Source organism: Bacillus rossius, chromosome 7, assembly GCF_032445375.1.
Source record: "Bacillus rossius redtenbacheri isolate Brsri chromosome 7, Brsri_v3, whole genome shotgun sequence".
Taxonomy (NCBI): Eukaryota; Metazoa; Arthropoda; class Insecta; order Phasmatodea; family Bacillidae; genus Bacillus; species Bacillus rossius.
This window is the reverse complement of record NC_086335.1, coordinates 36935794-36955462: the sequence shown is the minus strand read 5'-3', so window position 1 is coordinate 36955462 and position 19669 is coordinate 36935794. Positions and strand designations below refer to the sequence as shown.

Below are 19669 nucleotides of genomic sequence, written 5' to 3'. Positions count from 1 at the left end.
ACGAAGACAGCAGTTTCTTTGTCCGAAAAGAAGTAAGAAAATTCCTTAAGGATATTTTAGACACTAAAATTATTTTGACAAGTTCACATTTGTCTTTTTGATATAAAAATAATTGAAACTGTTTATATTTCTAACACTTCCCCACGATCTTTTTGTTGCGACACAAATGTATTACTGTGGGTGTAACGTTATTTACATTTTAAAAAAATAGAATGAAACATCGGTGGATTGAAGTGAGCTGGATTGAATGACACAGGAGTACCTCGAGAAAACCCATTTAAAAACTGAAACAATGTACCAATGTGCAAAAATCAATACTCTAACCGAGATCCAAAGCCTAGATACAACCTAAATAATGTTCTGCACTTTAACAAAAGATCCCTTTGAAAACAAGTAGCCAAGAAAAATTTTGTAATGCTACAAGAAAGATATTGTATATTCGTACAACACATGGCTACGGTTATTTTTTCATACATAAAAATGCTTCTCGTGAAAATACTGAGTATTTATAACGAAAATTGGCACATTATTTTATATTTTATTGGATGTTTCATTCATGCATTATTTTTAAATAATGGAAAAGATAATCGAAAATATAATTATTGGACTTATTTGGTTTCATTTAGCTTATTAAGCGCAGTAAGTACTTGAAAGCTATTCAGGGAACGGTTGACAAATAACCTCAACTATTGGAGATTCTGGACCAACACAAGCCTAATGGCTTGTTTAAGAATCCGAACCCAGTATTACTGCGAACACTATTTTGTAGTCATACAGTTGTTTTCGTGTAAATGTACGAATTTTAAAAATATCTATAATTTTAAATGAATATTTCTGTTCCAATTACAAAAAAAAATTGCAGTGTATTTGGGCTCAGAAGTAGGAATCGATAAATCGATTCCAAATCGACGAATTTAGATCGACCAGCAAGGCAAAAAAAATTGGTTGTCTGTAAAGTCGGTTTATGGACGATGGTTTAACGTGACAACGTCATAAAAAACATTGATGAAATTATTGCATACTTTTATGAATGAAATTGAATCATTTTAATTGAATTATCACTATTTTGTATGGATACAAAGCAGGAGTGAAATGAAATCTACAATTTAATTGATAAATTTACTTTTATTTGCACTCATTAATTCAAATATGTTTATTACTTTAACGAAGAGATTATTTTAACTATAACTTTTATACATGTTTGCTATTTAACTTCTTCCAATCTGTGTTATTCTGTTAAAGATAGGACGATGATAGGAAAAGTAGGAAAACGAATGGGAGTTTTTCAAGTTTAATATGCCTCGAAAAAGTCAAATCGATGGTTGTTCCAATCGAGTGGAAGAGAGATAGATGCGGCGCAAGCGTACAATGAGCGTAACGTGACAAAGCGTAACGGGACAATGTGCGTAACGTGGAAATTCTGTAATTTTAAATGAATATTTTTGTTCCAATTACAAAAAAAAAATTGTAGTGTATTTGGGCTCAGAAGTAGGATTCGATTCCAAATTGACGAATTTAGATCGACCAGCAAGGCAAAAACATTGGTTGTCTGTAAAGTCTGTTTATGGACGATGGTTTAATTTTTTCGTGCTTGCAGCCGGCGTTCATCAATTTATTAGACGTCACGTCAAAAAAGATCACGCGATCAATTCACACGCGTGCAAAGCGGAGTGTTTGCACTTTGTACAATCCGCGAAAGTGTATGTGTTACGTGGGCGGTTTCCGTGAAGGAAGGGGGGGGGGAGGTGGAGGGAGAGTGTGTTTGGTATCGTCTCCGTAATTTTAAGATTCCCTCGGTTCGTCTTAATCTTTGTTGTAAACAAGGTCGCGTTAATAGCTAATTGTCGATCGTCACGTCCTCGGAGCGCAGCTTATTTAATTTGCATGCGATTACGTGCGTCGTGCCGCTCTCCGCCTTAGCGTTATTACGCGCCCTCGTGTGCGGAGGTTGAAAAAAAATTAGGGACTGAAGGCAGGACGGGAGATGGACGTGCACAAAGCGTAGGGAGGAGATTAGGCGCCGGAGCTTAACTGGTGAGGGAAGATCAAAAGATAATCTTTGCAGGCGACGGCGCGAACATGTCTTCCACCGTTTCAAGAACACCAGCGACGCGAGTGCAAACTTCAGCTTTTTTTGCGGACATTGTAAACATGTTGGTAAATACTTTGATGAAAATGCTACACTCTTTATTCTTTGTTTGATAATACAATATTCTGGCACCGATTCGTAAAATTACTAGGCTACAATTTAAATCGTTCAATTTTCATAGCTTTATTTATCATACCCTTGGGCTTTCGGAAAATGTTGGTAACTAACGGAAACAGTTAAAAATAATTTGCAGTCAACAGTGAAACAAAATGAACTTTTGAAAATGTTTGTTGGCCACACGACGTCTTTTTTTTAACAAGTAAAGCTGTAAAGAGCGTGTTAATAACTGGTAAAAGAGCAGTAACTGATGACTTTTACATTCCTCCCCGTCACAGTTAGCTACGGTAAATTGCGTTAAAAACTATGCCGCCTGTTGTCAGTTAAAAAAGGTTGTCCTTACTAGTTTCATGGAAGTTATAATTTTTCTGTTGAGTTATGAACCAGATTTCCCTCACCCTTATTCGAGTTTTTCTGCTTGTCGGAGGCTGCCTCACAGCTAACTCTAACGGAGGCTGTATTTAAAAACGTTACATCACTTGCGTTCTGACAGGCGCAGCGCAGGAGCGATACATCATCATTCCACATACGTAACGTGAGCGTAGCGTCTGGAAGTGTGATCAAAGTAGCTTGAAGTGTTTGGCGTTCAGGACATTACCAGTGTGGAAATTGTCGATCAAAACAGTGCACTTAGACCTAAAAATATTAAGTTAATATTACCTTAAGCTTTATTTTTAAAAATCTGCAGCACCAAGCATATATGTATAATATCACTGGAATTATATTTTCTAATTAGAATATTATTATATGATAATGGAAATATACACAAATAATACTGGCTAAGTGCTAGTTGAATTCGTGATCGAAAATTGCATATAATTCGTTAAACATTCTGAATGCAGTTGCAAAATATTTATATATGGGGTAGACTTAGAGTTGTCAAACTGCAGCACAATTATTTCTAGCAAAGTTATACGGATAAAAAAAGTTTTTTTTTACTATTTGAAAACGTTTTCAAGCAGTTAAATAACAGTCAAAATAACATTTTAACTGCTCAGGTACTCAGAGAACTTGCAATACTTAAAACAGTAATTTTATAGTATATGATCAATTTTTATAAATATTTAAAAAAAGAATTACATGTACAAATAACTCTAATTAGAAAATATCCTGATATTGTGAATTTTGCGAATCTCTTACTACCTAAATTAGCTTGTCATGAGCTCTCTTGGTTTGTAATATGAATTCGGAGTATTGACAAAACCTTCAAAGACTGTTAAAGTCAATAGAAAAATCACTCTTCAGATGTTTGCCTTATTTTCAACTGAACAGAGAACTTAGAAGCCTTGATCCACCGCGCATTCCAGGAAGATCCAGTTATACGGAAGCCGCGTTTAATTCAGGTGCATTCTTCTTTGGAAAATTCCGTCAATTTACGGAGATTTCTGACTGCTGTGATTGAAGACAAACTTCATTAAGAATGATTAGGCCTCGCTATCTGGCAATAAAGCTTCCGTGCTGATTTGTCATAGCACAATACTCAGCTTTGGCTACTTGCTGAAGTCGAAACTAGTAAACTGGTGTGGTTATCACGGTAGTTGTAGTCACCCGCGTGATATAAGTTATTATCTCTCGATTCTTACGCTGTTACAAAATAAGTATTTTTACAACCACGATTTGTGCCTTGACATGACAAAATAGTTTAAAATTATAATTATAGCAAAAAAAGATAGAAAAATCCTAGATGAAGGAGACTAATCTCTCTTAACCATATGAACAAGCGTGTGCCACCACAAAATTATGATTGATTTTATTTTTTTACAAAATAAAATCTGTTTACACATTTTACTTCTTTAAGTCTCGGTCTCACATGACATTTTGATTTTTTTTGTTATTAGTTTAATTAAGGGATTTTTTCTAAAAATTTAACTCGATACCACCCTTGCATTTGTTGATCTGTTCACAGATATTTGCAAAAAATATTATATTTACTTAGATTAAAATCATGGGTGTGAAAAAGGTTTGTCAGTCTTCTTAATTATCGTCACTTGCACAAACTTCTTACACCCATTGACAGAAATCAATGCCAGAGAGGTATCGAGTAAAATTTTAGAAATAGCCCTTTAAAAAGAAAATACGAAAAAAAAATCTGCGTGGCGTGTGAAACCTAGCCTTAAAAAAATGATTATGCAGCCATCCAAAACGAGGGTTTGGAGTGAAAAGAATAAGTATATGAAGGTGTTGCTGAGGCCTGCGAGTCATCTCGGGTTAAGCGGGGCTTGCACGGATAGAGTAAGCGGAACTGCAACTATGGCAAGTAACAGGATCGATTATACGGGTAGAATAAACATGATAGCCTTACTTGCCCTACACTATCAATTTTTTTTTCGTGTTAGTAAATGGAACTTAAATATTCATGTAAAATTACAGACATTAGTCAATTTGTACATTTACATGAAAACAACTATATCACTGGAAAAAAAAATAGTGTTCGCAGAAAACCTCAGCTCGGATTCCCACCCGGATATTTATGCATTGTGTTGTTCTATTATTTCCAATAGTTAAAGTTATTTGTAGGCCGTTCCCTGAATAGCTTTACAGTTTTAACTGAACACATAATAAGAACAATAAAAAGTTAAGGTCAAATTGTTGAATATTCGATTATCTATTCCGTGATTTAAAATAAGTATGCCTAAATAAAAAATTAATTTAAAAATAAAATTATACGCCAATATTTGTAAGGAATACTCAGTATTATCTCGAAAACCGTATTTCATGTATGCAAAACCAACAATAGCCATGTGTTGATAAAATTTGCAATATCTTTCTTGAAGTATTACAAATTATTTATTGGCAACTGGTTTCAAAAGGATTCCTTTGTAGAAGTCTAGAATTTTTTTTCTATGTAGCTGCTTTCACGTTTATTCTACCCAGGAAAAAGCTCCTTACGTCTCGTTTCCCGTTTTTTCTCCTTTCTGCTGATATTGCACCGCGCATCATATTTCCTCATCCGCTATTCGGAACGCTGTCCCGACTCGGCAACAGAAGGGCGCTCGTAGCCTTTCGCTCGGGAGTGACGTAGGCAAGGTGGGCGGGCCAACCACGAAGATTAACAATTTTGAGGTAACAACAAAATATTTAGGCAGTGAAGTCGTTGCTAATTATTTTGCGACAATAGGGAGAGAAAAAATGTTGTCCCTTGAAAACCAATGTTTAGCGGGAAAAAAAATATTTCAACATTCAATAAGCCACGTCTATTCCCATAAAAATATATTTTTCTCTCAACCAAAATTTTTTTTTTGGATCTATATAAGAAAATATATATATTGTAGTAGTAAGAAAACAGATTCATATTTACGTGAATTGGTGGTTTTTATCTCGTTTCGTACACTTAATAGTAGTTGCTTAATTCCGGAGTTTATAACAACAATAAATGATTATGCTTTGATAAAATTTAAATAATTATATTTTACATTAAGTTGAAAAGCAAAAAAGAATATGTATAAAGTAGGTATTCCAAATTAAGTTAATAAACGAAAATGGCTTATAAGAGTGTGTTATTTTTTATGCTGATGGGAAAAATTTTTGTTTTGAAAAATTTAAGCTTCTAATTGAGTTATTTTTAGCAAAATTTTAAGGACAAAATAACAGTCTATTTGAAATCTAAGTTTCTTTTTTAACCATTTTTAACTGTCTTCTGCAAAATAACAAACTTTGACATGCAATACAATTTATTCCCCGGGGGGCAGTGTTTGATGCCTGTAAATGGGAAAGAATGGAAGGAAATAAGGCGTAGAAGCCCCTCTGGTAACATGACTGAAAAAAAAACGCTGTGTACACGGTCTCTTCATTTACTTTCTAGAAAGCTTTTTCACCTGCCCCTGACGGCCTGTGGGTGCGAGGCGCGCGCACGAGGTGACAGGAGGCAAGTCGCCGCACTTAGCGACCACGCAAACAAGGAGACGGAGACCAGCGGCGCGGCCAGTGGTCACCCCTGTCCGCTGTCAGGGCGCGCGCAGGGGCTGTCTCGGTCGCGCTCCGAACAGATCAGCGAGCGAACTGGTCACTTCATACCTCGTCATCGCCACACCGTTATATACACATTTGTAACTGGAACACAAATATTCATGTCAAAGTACAGATATTTGTAAATTTGTACATATAGATGAAACCAACTGAATCACCACAAAATATTGTTCGGATTCTTACCCGGGCATTTATGCTCTGTGTTGTCCCAGTACCTCTAATAAAGTCATCTGTAAACCGTTCCCTGAGTAGTTTTTTCAGTACTAACTGCGCTGATTTTTTCAAGCTCAATAAAACAAAATATAGTCCAATTATTGAATATTGATTATCTTTTCCATGGTATAAAATTTTTTTTTTGAATGAAACATCAATGAAGATGTAAAAAATTATTTGCCATTTTTCGTAAGAAATACTCGGTATTATCTCTGAAAAACGTATTTCATGTTTGCACAATATTAACCATAGACCAAGTGTTGTACAAAGCTACAATGAAATTTCTTGTAGTAGTTATTACAAACTCATTCTTGGCAACTGGTTTCCAAATGAATCTTTTGTAAAAGTAGAGGAATTTGTTATTCTGTGCATGTTGCACAACACCCAAAACATTGCGTAAATGGTGCTTGATCATACCTCACGACGGTTAATAAGTATCGATTTGAATTTTTCCGCAGTTCATCACACTTACGTCCACACGATACTGTCGTTTGCCGCTATTTCCACAATTAAAACTATTATCTTCCTCCCCCCCCCCCTTGCGTGCTGCGGATTCCCCGCGAGCGTGGCGGAAGCCATCAGCTGGGCAATGAACAGTTCCACGCAGTATCCATGTGGTGATTCAAGGGTTATTGTTGCGGCGTGGCGCGGCTGAGAGGCGCCAGGCAGGTGTCCTGGACTGCGGTGAGCGGGCGGAGACTGGCAGAGGAGCGAGCGCTGGCGAGCCGAGCTCCAGAGGGCAGCGTTCGTGTTTGACCATTTTTGCAGACTATGGGTTCTTCATTAAACTTGAGTTGTAAATAGTGTTTAAAAAAAATTGGTTGTCTGTAAAGTCGGTTTACGGACGATAGTTTAACGTGACAACGTCATAACAAAACATTGATGAAATGATTTCATACTTTTATGAATAAAATTGAATCATTTTTATTTTAAAAAATAAAAGAATAAATACTTGAAATTATACCAGTAATCAGATTTTTAAAAATTCAAGAATAATCATTAACCTTTATTGCCGAAATTGTTGTTGTAATACGCAATGAAAACCACATTAACTTTTCACTTCACTTTATGAACAGTCGACGAAAAAGTTCACGTGTAGAACACTTGTAATTAATTTTAAAAAATGGCGTTTAGCTATAAAGTTAAAATATAATTATGAACAATTTTTCATATAAATAAAATGTAATCAAATATATATCATCAATTATATGAATCACCATAATTTTTTAGTCAGTTGTAACATAACCTATTATTACTGCACTCGCCGACAGCGTAACGGAAAACAGCGTAACGGAACAATGAACGTAACGGGACACAGCGTAACGGAACAATGTGCGTAACGGGTCACTTTTTCGTGCGTGCAGCCGGCGTTCATCGATTTATTAGACGTTGTCACGTCAAAAAGAATTAAAACTGAATTTAAGGAATTCTGTTATCCTTTGCGAACTTTATTTCTCACTCGTAACATTAATATAAACTACCGTGAAGATGATAATAATCGCAGGTTCTCACGGCCATTGTCTGAAGTAGCTTGGCTTCTGGGTTGTAGACGCGTCCTTGGCGAATAATTCACTGACGATTCGGTCGACATTGCAGTCGTCATCATCAGTAGGTGACGGCTCCCTGATGACGGCGACTGCAATGTCGACCGAAACGTCGGTGAATTATTCGCCAAGGACGCGGCTACAACCCAGAAGCCAAGCTACTACCGTGATAATAAATGTAGCAAAATAAAACTGTTTGCCCCATTCTGGTGCTGAAGCCTTCACGAGATAAAACCAACGACTGTTATAATTACAAGTTAGCTCTTCCTAAGATAGCTCTTCACAAGTTTTAAAAAATTTTATTCAGCTCAGCCCTCTTACACACATATATGTATAACATGTGAGCACAGGCTAGTCTGTGGCGGTCTCATTGCCATGCGAATGTTTCATACGAAATGGTGGCTAGTGGGCCCACATTTATAACTGGGCAATATTGTTGCTTCAGAATAACTTCCCTTGTGCTTCGTGAAGTTTGACTAGAAATATTGTTCGTTTCAGGGGTCGTTACTTTCAAGCGAAGTCTGAGGAATGGGGTTTTGAATCTTTTAGAATAATTTAAAGTGTTATTTTAAAACTGGTGGGACAAAATTTAATTTATTTTAATTTTTTTAATGTTCATTAGAGATATGTATGGCGCTGTAGAGTTGAATTTGTAATTCTAATTTTTTTTAAAATTCAACTGTATCGCTTAGTTATAAATAATACAATTATAACTAGAGTTTTTTACGAAGTTTAAAAACTAGGAAAAAATGTTTTGCTGATGGTTTAGTTATAATTATAACCAAGAAGACACAAGGTTTTTGTTAAAACAATATCTGGCCATCCATAATTGTTGTGTACATACACTTCAATCAATACTGTAGGTATTTAGGGAAATTTATTCTATCACAAACTTAAATCATTTTTAACAATAAAGTTTTCTTCCGGGACACTGCCGTGAGTAAACTGGTAGAAAAGTTGTGTATCATTAATTTTCTGAACACTAAATGTGAGCATATTTATTGTATGTATTCTATTTTAAGCGTACGTAAGTTTTGTCTTTGGTTTTTTTTTTTTTTTTTTGCAAAATTTCAGTCATTCTGTTTAGTGTAAAATGTTTAAGTTTTTCCTCTAATCATCAAAACTGAAATTGTTAGTGAAAAAATAGAATTTTACAAAATGCACGATAAAGCTTTGTCTCTCAAACAATATACCTATAACCCGAACACAAGGAGCTAATTTTATCATATAGCAGAAGCACTTGTAACGTAAACAGAAATAAATTTTTGAAAGGTTTTTTTTAAATAGGCTTGGATAACCGTGAGAGAGAGAGAGCGAGAGAGAGGGAGGGAGGGAGGGAGGGAGGGAGGGAGGTAAAAAAAATCAGTTTTCTTTTATTCGAGGTAGGGAGGGGAAAAAATAAATAAATAGCGCCGCTGCACCGAAGTGGGTGCATAGCACAGTTTCAGTTGAACGCCAACGCGATAATTTCCGCCTCGCTTGGCTGTCCGTGGGCTGTCCTTTGCAGGCGGACGAGTGTGGCTCGACGCGGGAGAGGAGGGGGGGGGGGGTTGGGTTACGGCAACAGAACACTGCGCCCTCGTAATCGCGTCACGTGAGCTCATGTCCGCCACGCGGTTTGGACTGCTGGCGCTGCAGTGCCGGCGCCTAGCCGCATGCACGGACAAAAAAAAAAAACATTTGTATACATTTATGAAAGATTGCTTTGGAATACAGTTGCCAAGAAAGATATTGTAATTTTGTGCAACAGATAGCTATGGCGGTTTTTTTTTTTGCATGCATGAAATACGTTTTTCGAGATCATACTGATTATTTCTTACGAAAATTGGCGCATATTTTTATATTTTAATTTATGTTTCATTCAAGCATATTTTTTTTAAAAACCATGAGATGCATAATTGAATATTCAATAATTGGAATTTATTTCGTTTTTTTAAGCTTAGTATTATTATTAACTATTGTCACCTTAAGTAAGGTTCTGAGGTTATTGGTTAATTATTTATTATTCTAAGTTCCCTGTAAAACGTTGCATTAAATCGCGGGTCGCAGGGCTCGATGTTTTTTTTTTTAAATCAGATTCTTGTGTTTCCGCAAACGCCTGTGCTTTATCTATCGGCGCAAAAGCGACACCACAGGGGGGTTTTCCTTGGAGGTATTTTATCTAACTTAGGGAGAAATCGCTTTGTCATGCTCCAGGTGCTGCTATGTTGCACCTGAAGCTGAGAGACTTTCGCCTCCCATTGGCTACTCATCCACAGAGCTATTTCATCGGCAATAATGCTTTGTGATTCATTAATACGCGCTTTAATTTCGCGCTGCCGGCGTATAAGAGGGATTTGATTACTCAGAAATATAAATAGCGGCGGTGAACTTCTATGCAGAAGAGTCAAAGAAACTGGTGCAGTGTTAGGGAAAAGTAATTGGAACTAAATGGTGATTGTGTGAAGATGTGAAGAAGATATGTAAAAAAACTAAAACTGTCATTTAATTATTTAATACTTCATCCTTAAGCCATTAAAAACTAGGAAAATATTTTTGAAATATCTTTGTTAGGTCACTATTAAGGAAAGATGTGTGTAGCCTAAGTAAAGCGCTTACAAAACATATCCGGAAAACGTTTAAGTAATATCCGTATTCGAGTCTAAACATTATGGCTACCGTGTTTTGAGACGAAAAAGGGCGTCATTTTGGTTGATTTAATGAAACTTGGGTCAACAATTACAGCAAACATTTAAAAACTTACTGTTGTCAACTGGTTTCATTCCCAGGTGGCGAATTTCTATTCACAGCTGTTAAAGAAATTGGTGCAGCGTTGCGGAAAGTGCTTGGAACTGAATGGCGATTATGTGAAAATGTGAAGCAGATATGTAGTAAAGAAAATCGGTCAATAAAAACTTTTTCTCGCAAGTTTATTTTTTAAATTACCAAACGGACCTTACTTTAAGAATATCCCTCGTACTTGGTAAGCTTCCCAAATGGTGACCAGAGAAACTTTTTTTCTTTTGCTGCACACAAATTGTACATACAAATTGTAAACAGTTTTTTTTTTTAATTTACTATGACAGAACAGGATATAATAAATTTAAAATACTAATTTAGCATAAATTTGACTTTTTTCTTGTATATCTTGTAATATTTTTAACTAATGTGACTTTGTTGTTTTAATTCGGTTTTAAATATATAATACGTCAAACAATGTTCAGTATCTTATGTTACTGCAATCTTTGAAATATGTTTTCGTTCTTTTGGTAATTGTTTATATTTTTATGTTAACTTAGTGGTTAACGTTTTGTTATACTATCGTTATACACTTTTTAAACATTTTTTTGTTATTAAGTAAAGAAGTAAAGTGACTGCCTGAACTTCGCCACGTAAAATAATTTCCTGAAATAAAAACAACTTATAATAAAGTAGAATGATATTTGCCGCAGCTATACAAAAGTGTCTGGAAAATAAAGGTGTGAGAATAAAATGAATTTACTCGTGCGAGAACTTAAAGCACATACATTCATCCATCACCATGAAAAATGCACAGTGGAGTTAAAAAATACACCCCCTTAAATTGCACAATTTTTCATTTTGATTTACCTCGTGACTTGAGGTTTTCCGAAAATACTAAACCAAATCCGAGCTACTACAATATACATATCAAATTTTGGTTCAAGTTCGTCATTAATACCTATTAAAAACGTAACCTTTTGCGCTCTTTATGTTTGGCATTGAAATGGCCTTTATTGCTTAGTTTAAATAGAAAATAAATAGTGAAAAATATTACTTCTGTCGTTCGTGTATGTATTATCCATGGTATATTATGTTATTCATGAACAACTAATACTTTTTTGAAACAGGTCATTTAAATACTGTTAACTGTAACTAAATAATTATTTATTGAAAATACAAATGTATTTTTATGTCATTTCTAACAAAAAAAAAGCTTGTTAATTCTATTAAAACAATTTTTTGATATCCAAATTTTATAAAAATGCTTTATTTAATTTAAAAATTAAGTTTTGCAGTTTTTATATTTTTAAAAGCCTTTACTTCTGTGCTTTTGCTCAGTCATTTTTATTTATTAATTTTTGACTCTTGGAAAAATATTCCAAATAACTTTAAGAAAATGATATTATGAATGTAAAACTTTTCGTAGACACAAAATAATTCAACCTGTTTACTCCTCTTAATTTTTGTTTTTATTAATTATTTAATATAATTAGCGCTTTAAAAGCTTTAAATATTAATTAAAAACAATTTATAATATTTTTAAAGTTTTATTTATGAAATAAATTAAAAATTCTTAGGATTTATACTGTTTCAGGTAAACATATTTTTAATAATTAGCACATTATTGTGAAATTCAACACTTTCTTGGAAAAACAAATCTTGCCTCAAATATTAAAATTCAATTTGCTTTAAATGAACCTAACTCGAATCAAATCTATAGTCTAACGTTTATAAGACTTTTTGAAAAAGCATTAAGCGACACGAAACCTCTGCAGATATTCACCAAGCTGGAAGATAAAGTGAACTTCGTTCCATATCTCTCCTCACAAGAGTGTGGGAATAAGAAAGTCTGTATTATGTAAATTTTTCCTAGTATGGTCGTCGGAGCATAGCTGTGAACCATTCCGGGAAACCAATTTCGGTCGAGCCGATCGCTATTGAATCTCACAATCTCGACTCCCCGCAGAGGTCTACTACTTTTTTTTCTGGGAAATCCTTTGCAGCATGATGTGTGAAAAAATATTCTAAACACACGAAATCTATTATCTGCGAACAAAGATAGCAGGCATTGATGAAATTAAACTGGATGTTATTTTGTGACCGTTTTCATCTCAGAAGCATACATTTCAGGTCAAGTATTCGAATTATTGTCTTTTTAAATCAAAAATTGTAATATGTTTATTTAAAACAAAATTTTCTCATTGTTATACTTTATTTGGAAAAATTACAGTGAAAAACCCCTTAGTGAATCTGTAACTCGCCTGCTGTTCTGGATAAATTTACCGCGGACAATTTTTTTTATGAGCGTCAGTGTGTTTCTAAAGCAAGAATGATGGGTTCTTCAGAACCCTCCCCACCCCCCAAACACACACACACACACCTGTCACCTCTGCCAGTGTTCAGTGGGACGGAATCACCGCGTTGTCTCCTTTCATCAATCACTTCGTACCGTAAAACACAATATACAATGCGCGGGTTGTCTCCACTTGTTATATTTGGCGTTTCTACACACAATGACTATTCCTCCTTGCGTTTTTATTTCGACTTCTTGCAGCTGAACGAAAAAAAAAAAAGTGCATGAGTTCTTTAGCATAAGATGTGAAATGGTTAACTCGCAATTCTGGAAGTGTTAAATAGCACGTTTTTCAAGTGAAACTTCTTTACAGTAGGTTGGGTACTGTGTAAAAATGTTTTGAAATTTTTACAAGGAAAATCCTTCGAGACTCAGTTGCCAACGACATCACTTGTACAACTGCGAGAAAGAGCTTAGTAAAATTGAAAATGCTACAAAGCTCTACCTTGTAGTTTTACAAGTGATATCGTTGGCAACTGAGTCTTCAAAAGCTTTCCTTGAGGCCTAAAGGCAAGCGGTGTCAGCAGGTGCCTGCAACACAGGCTCTACTACTGTACAGTCCGAGAAAAGAGTGTTTAAGGCAACTGAAATATAACAAATTTAGTGTTGCAAAACTGGATTTTTTTGGGTGTTGCAAATAACTAAAAAATTAATACTGATTTTATTTTACAGATAAATTATCAAACCATCAAGTAACCAAATCTGAGCATTTTCCATCGAGAGATTAATGGTGGTTTTTACCAAAATATTAATGCCTAATTCAAGCGACACTTAAGACTAAAACAAACATTCGGCAATTGATTTGTCGCTTTCATAATAAGTTATTTTGTTGTGCAGATGGTATATATCACATCAAATAAAATTTTATTAAAAGGAAAATGGATATTAAATAAAACAAATGGTACATAAATGCCCTAAATTTTCAACTTTAAAATGAAATATTTTAAATATTATGCTTCCTAAACAACAGACAACTACAATTTTAAAGTACCCATGCTCAATTCTTTTGCATAGAAAAATGAGAAAAAAATCTGTGTTATATTCCCTTGAGCAAGCTAACATTTGATAACGCTATGCATTTCCATGCTAGTAGCTTCCCGGAAAGCCACTTTATACCCTCTGCATCTTCTCGCCGCCCAAGTTTATGGGGACTTTCCCCAATTTGCAGCTGCCATTGTTTCTCAGGAGGTTACATCTCTCTGTGCCGCGTCCCTCTCTTATTAACGAGATTTCTAGCACGTCGCGCCTGTCAGGGCGCAAGTAGATTATCCGCCGTGCATGAGTGTCACGCATTAGCATACTAAACACGGCGGTCCACGGCAGACTCCATCGAAGAGAGGCGAACGAGCTGTGTGCGCATACAGTAATATCAGATGAGGGAAAAGGAAAAGGTAGACATCAGGATTTAAATGAAAACTATACGTGTCTAACAAAAAAAAAGCAACGTTCAGAAATAATTAAAAAATTCTGTTCTTCGTTATTTGAAAATATCTAAAAATAAAACAACTGAGAAAGCAATGAAATGTTCTGATGAAAGGAGCTAAAAATATATTAATGTTTGGATATTAGAATAAAAATAATCGAAATGCTTAGTGAATTATGTGGGGGAGGAAAACGTAGTTACAGAAAACATAAAACTCGTATATGCAAGTGTTTGGCAATTACAAACCTGAAAAAACCATTCACCAACGTACATTAAAAAATACCGCAGAAAAATATTGAGTAAACATGTGTGACTGCAAATTTCTTCGAAGACTAAACCACAAAAAAAAATGGTAGTATGTGCTTATTATGTGCGAGCGTTAAAAGTTATACTTAGGTACTTGGCGTGATTAAATATAACTTTATTTTGCATACAAATAATATATAGAAATAAAATAATAAAATGACAGGAGTGATATTATAAATACCGTTATTAATGTATAAATTCAGTCAAATAAAAATTTTAAAATAAATATTCAATGTTCAATATTAATATAAACACATGTAAGAAATGTATTATTTTACTAGCTGCAGTACCCGGCGTTGCCCGAGCTTAACACAGGGTGAAGGGGACCTTTTTCGAAATCAAATGTAGTCAGTAATTTATTGTCTTATTAATTTGAATGTCAAGTGTGCAAAATAATTTATATCACTTTCAGATCCCGACAGACGTTGTTTTGCCAGTGTATAGTTATTTACCTGTATATATCTAAAAAGTGGTGGTCTGTTTGTAGTCTAGACTCTATAAAGCACAATATAAAAAAGCTGAAAAATAAGAGATTACTAATATTGAAAAGATTTCATTATCTAGCTAATGCTCGGCATGCATTGCAATGCCTCATTCAGTTTTGTTTTGTAATATGTTTGAAGTAGTTACACATATACAAATCATCTAACCATCTCTCTAAATATATATTTATCTCTATCTGCATCTATATATCTATGTATATCTCTATCTCTATTTATCTCTTTATATCTACATATATAACTCCCACTATCTCTATCTCTTCTATATATAAATTTCTATATAGCTCTATACATCTATATATCTCTTTATCTAAACCCATTTCATGTTTCTATACCTCGCTCCATCTCAACTTATCTCTCTGTCTCTCTCTATCTCACTCTATATATATATATATATCACTCTATCTTTGTCTCTCTTTTATATTTAAATAAATTGTGTCATGCGTGCGCACTTATAAAACAAAAACAGACAAAGTGCCGCTATATAAAATGAAATAAACACATTATTTTGAAACGATTCGTGCTCCAAATATTGCAAAATAGTTACACTGTCTCAGAAACCTTCACGGGCATGCGCATAACAACTCACCAAAATTTCATCGAAATCGGATGAATGGTATAGGAACGCATACGGCACAAACAAACGAAAATTAAAGACATGACAAACGCATCAAACGATGGTGCGTTTAAAATTCAAGGCAACTAACTCTATCTATTGACGAAGTTAAGAGAAAAACTGTTATGAGCGCCTTTATTTTGCTAGCCGCTGCGAGCTCCACTTAGCGGGCTGGTCTCACCAAGGAGAAAAATATTAATTTGCCAGACCTTACTATGTGTATGATCGTGTGGCAGACATAGAGAAATGACACTCACTCACTATTTCTATGTCTATGACCTATGATTTTTTTCTGTTATAAAATGAAATTATCACTTTTTCACTCCCTTAGGGATGGAATTTCATATTAATATGTAGTCTATGTGTTAATCCAGGTAATGAGCTCGCTGTAGGCGGGGAAGGTTGATCAAGTGTTAATTGATCAGCTATCGACCGGGGTTGAAAAATATATAATTCTTTTAAAAATTAGGGGTTGGTGATAGAAGGGTGAAAATTTAGGATTGTATGCATTTTTAATGCCACATTTTAAAAGAATAAAAATAAAAATGTTGTCCAAAAAATTAAAAAAAATGTTAGGGGTGGACAACCCTTATCACTTAGGAGTATGAAAAATAGATAGTAGCCGATTCTCAGACCTACTGAATATGCATACAAAATTTTATAGAAATTGGTCAAGCCGTTTCGGAGGAGTATGGTAACTAACACTGTGACACGAGAATTTTATACTATATAAGATTTAGTCAATTACTCTAGATAAAATTTAAATAATAATAAATTGCAATAAATATGCTGACTGTTTATAAATTGATAATATTTTAATTAATTTGTTAAATAATAATTTAATAATTTATAATGCAAAAAAATTATACAGCGGCAACATTACCTCACAAAATATCCCACGAAAATGGCCAGGAGAATACTAAACCTTCCACAGACAGCAACAATGAACGTTTTAAGCAACTTGACATCGTTATAAATACGGAAACTTATTATAAATACATTATAAATACACTTGAAAAAGTTTATAAAAACAATTTCTATTACCAATTTTCACAAATAATAATTATTTTAATGATATGAACTAGTATTCAATATCAATCACTTCGGTCTAAGATTTAAACGAAAAATATTTAATTATTATTTATATGTAGCCTTTTAGGTATATTTCGATGAACTTTTACCGGTTTTCTTCAGTTTTCTTTTTTAGACACGTTATGAAAACAATTATATAAGCGCGCACCATGCAACGAAATTTTCGCAGGATGAAAAAAAAAATAGCGACATACACACGTAGCTTGTGCATGTCTACTCCTCAGTTTTCGTAACGGCTAACAATTATCGCTACCTTATTATTTTTATTTAAAGTATATAAAAATTATTTATTCTTGAGGAAAAGAGTTATTGATTTGAGCAATTAGCTTTATAAGTATTATTCATTTTTATGTCAATAATGTGATTTAAAATGTAAAAAGACGTATATGTAAGAGGTTAGTTTTATAAGTGTATTTTATTTTTGGTATGTTAACTCTGTTATTTTAAATTTAAAAAAAATAACTTATAAACTCATGCGTTAGATTTAATAAGGGTTACTTTATGTTCGATTGGAGTATTTTTTTTTTGTTCTCTCATTTTATTCAGTTGGAGATCGTGATTTAACATCTTGCCTAAAATTCATAAAATGGCAGAAGCAGATAAGAGGTATGTAAAATCAAAGGCAACGTGGAGATAAAAACTTCCAAAAGAGGCACCCAAAAGTTCCAGTGAACGAATGCGAGAGTACAGGGCGCAGAAAAAAGATTTCTTTTTTCATTTTGAGATCATACCCACATCCTTACTATTCTCAATTATTATATCTTGTTCAATAAAAAATACTAACGAATTATTCATATGTATACCTGCCTGCCTAATAAGTAAGAAGTTTCTCTTCTGTCACACATGGACTCCACACACACATTTTTAATTTAATTTTTATAGTATTATTTAAAATTTGTCTGTTTTTTTTTGTTCGAGTATCGCGCAAAAACTACTAGACAGATTTTGATGAAACTTTTGTATTTAATAGTTATGAGAATTAAAAACTAATGTATATTTTAGCACACTATGATGAGGAATCCAGAGAAATAACAATAAAATCACAATTTTTTCACAACCTAGTGCAATCAGTATAAGGTGACCCAACATTTATATCACAACCACTTCTATCAATTCTACTATGTATCACATAAACAATCTACTTTATCCATTATATCAAAATCAATAACTATTTAACGATTTATGATAACTTTTTTTATTACATGATGTGATATTAAAAGAAAAAAATCACCGTGTGACATACGCTCGGAGACATACGCTAATATTGTTCTATTTTCGTTTGTGTGCATAAGAATAAACCTCAGCGTGATAACAGCATAGTTATGTGTTTCACCTTATAGAGTACACTACCAGGCTAGAAAACTGGAGAACAATAACAAGTACAAATAATATTTTTGGTTAAAAAAGGTTTTTATCAATGTCGTAGGAACAAATACCCATTCGTTTTTTTTACGTTCAGGCGAAGTTCATTTAACGTTTCAGTTCATTGACTTCTGAACTAATGCTTTTAACAGATTATTTTTCGAATTTTCCTTCTATGTCCCCTTATTCGTGGTAATGACTAGAAATCTATTTGTGATAATCGTTCTTCCTTATAATAAAAGCTTGAACTAGCTACATTCAACATTGTTTTATATTTTAAGTGCTTGAAGTTCACTACAAATAAAAAATATAAAACGACCACCGATGTGCTTAAGGATGCGAAGTGGGTTTTGAACCAGTTATGAATAAGAGAGCCTATAAAAATTCCTGCTTTATTTAGTTCTAAAAAAAATTTACATGGTGTATATATATATATAATGCACACTGACGCTTTTTTTTAATTTACGTTCCGTTTATTGCCTCCGGCAATAAAGAACATGCTTGTGGATTATATGAAGATAAAATTACAAACTCCTGGGGCAGAATTTCATCCGGCATCCAACAGTATTGTGTTTGACATTTTGAATGCCAGGCACGTTTACCCCATTCCATTCCCCAGGCCCAAGGTTGGCTTACACTTATACGTTAATTTAAAGCTGGGGTTATTATTTTAATGTACGAATTTTTTCCAAAGCTTTTGTTTCAGATAAATATTTAATATTGTGCATTTAAAAAAACAGGGCCAAGGATAATATATAAACTGAAACTGTTAAAACGTTGTTTTCCTTAATATAGTTACAGTAGTACTTATCATAACAATATCATTCATTATTTTGCCTAAGTGAATTAACATCTGAAACTTAATAAAATCAGCCTAATACTGTCAACTCTAGGCAATCCGTTATTTTCTTGGAAAATTTTTAAATAAAATATTCAAATAAACTATCAGTATTGATAAGTCTCAAAAACTAATATGATCAAGCTATTATCAGTCCTCCTTTACCTTTATGGTTATGTGTAGTTTGAAACGTAACCCATACTGCAGCCTTAATGAGGTATTCATCGTGAGAAGGGGACTACGTAAAGAAGATCATTGATATATTCCTACCTCAAACCTTAAAGGAAGTGGACCCCTTAAGGCAGGCTAAAAGGCCTAGTAGAAGACAGCTACACAGAAAAACATTTCTTTAAAACCAGTTAGCCAAGAAATAGTTTGTTATTCTACAATAAAGATTTTGTAACTTTGTACAACACATGGTTATGGTTATTTTTGCATATATTAAATACGTTCTCAAAATAATATTAAGAATAGGTTAGGAAATTTTGCGCATAATTTTATATTTCAATTGATGTTTCCTTCGAGTATA

General features: G+C 33.8%; 1 protein-coding gene across 2 annotated transcripts in view; it reads right to left on the bottom strand.

Moving 5' to 3' along the window:
- Positions 1–19669, bottom strand: part of LOC134533830 (corticotropin-releasing factor-binding protein) — a 138980-nt gene that overhangs the window by 92594 nt on the left and 26717 nt on the right. The gene's annotated exons all lie outside the window — the stretch shown is intronic.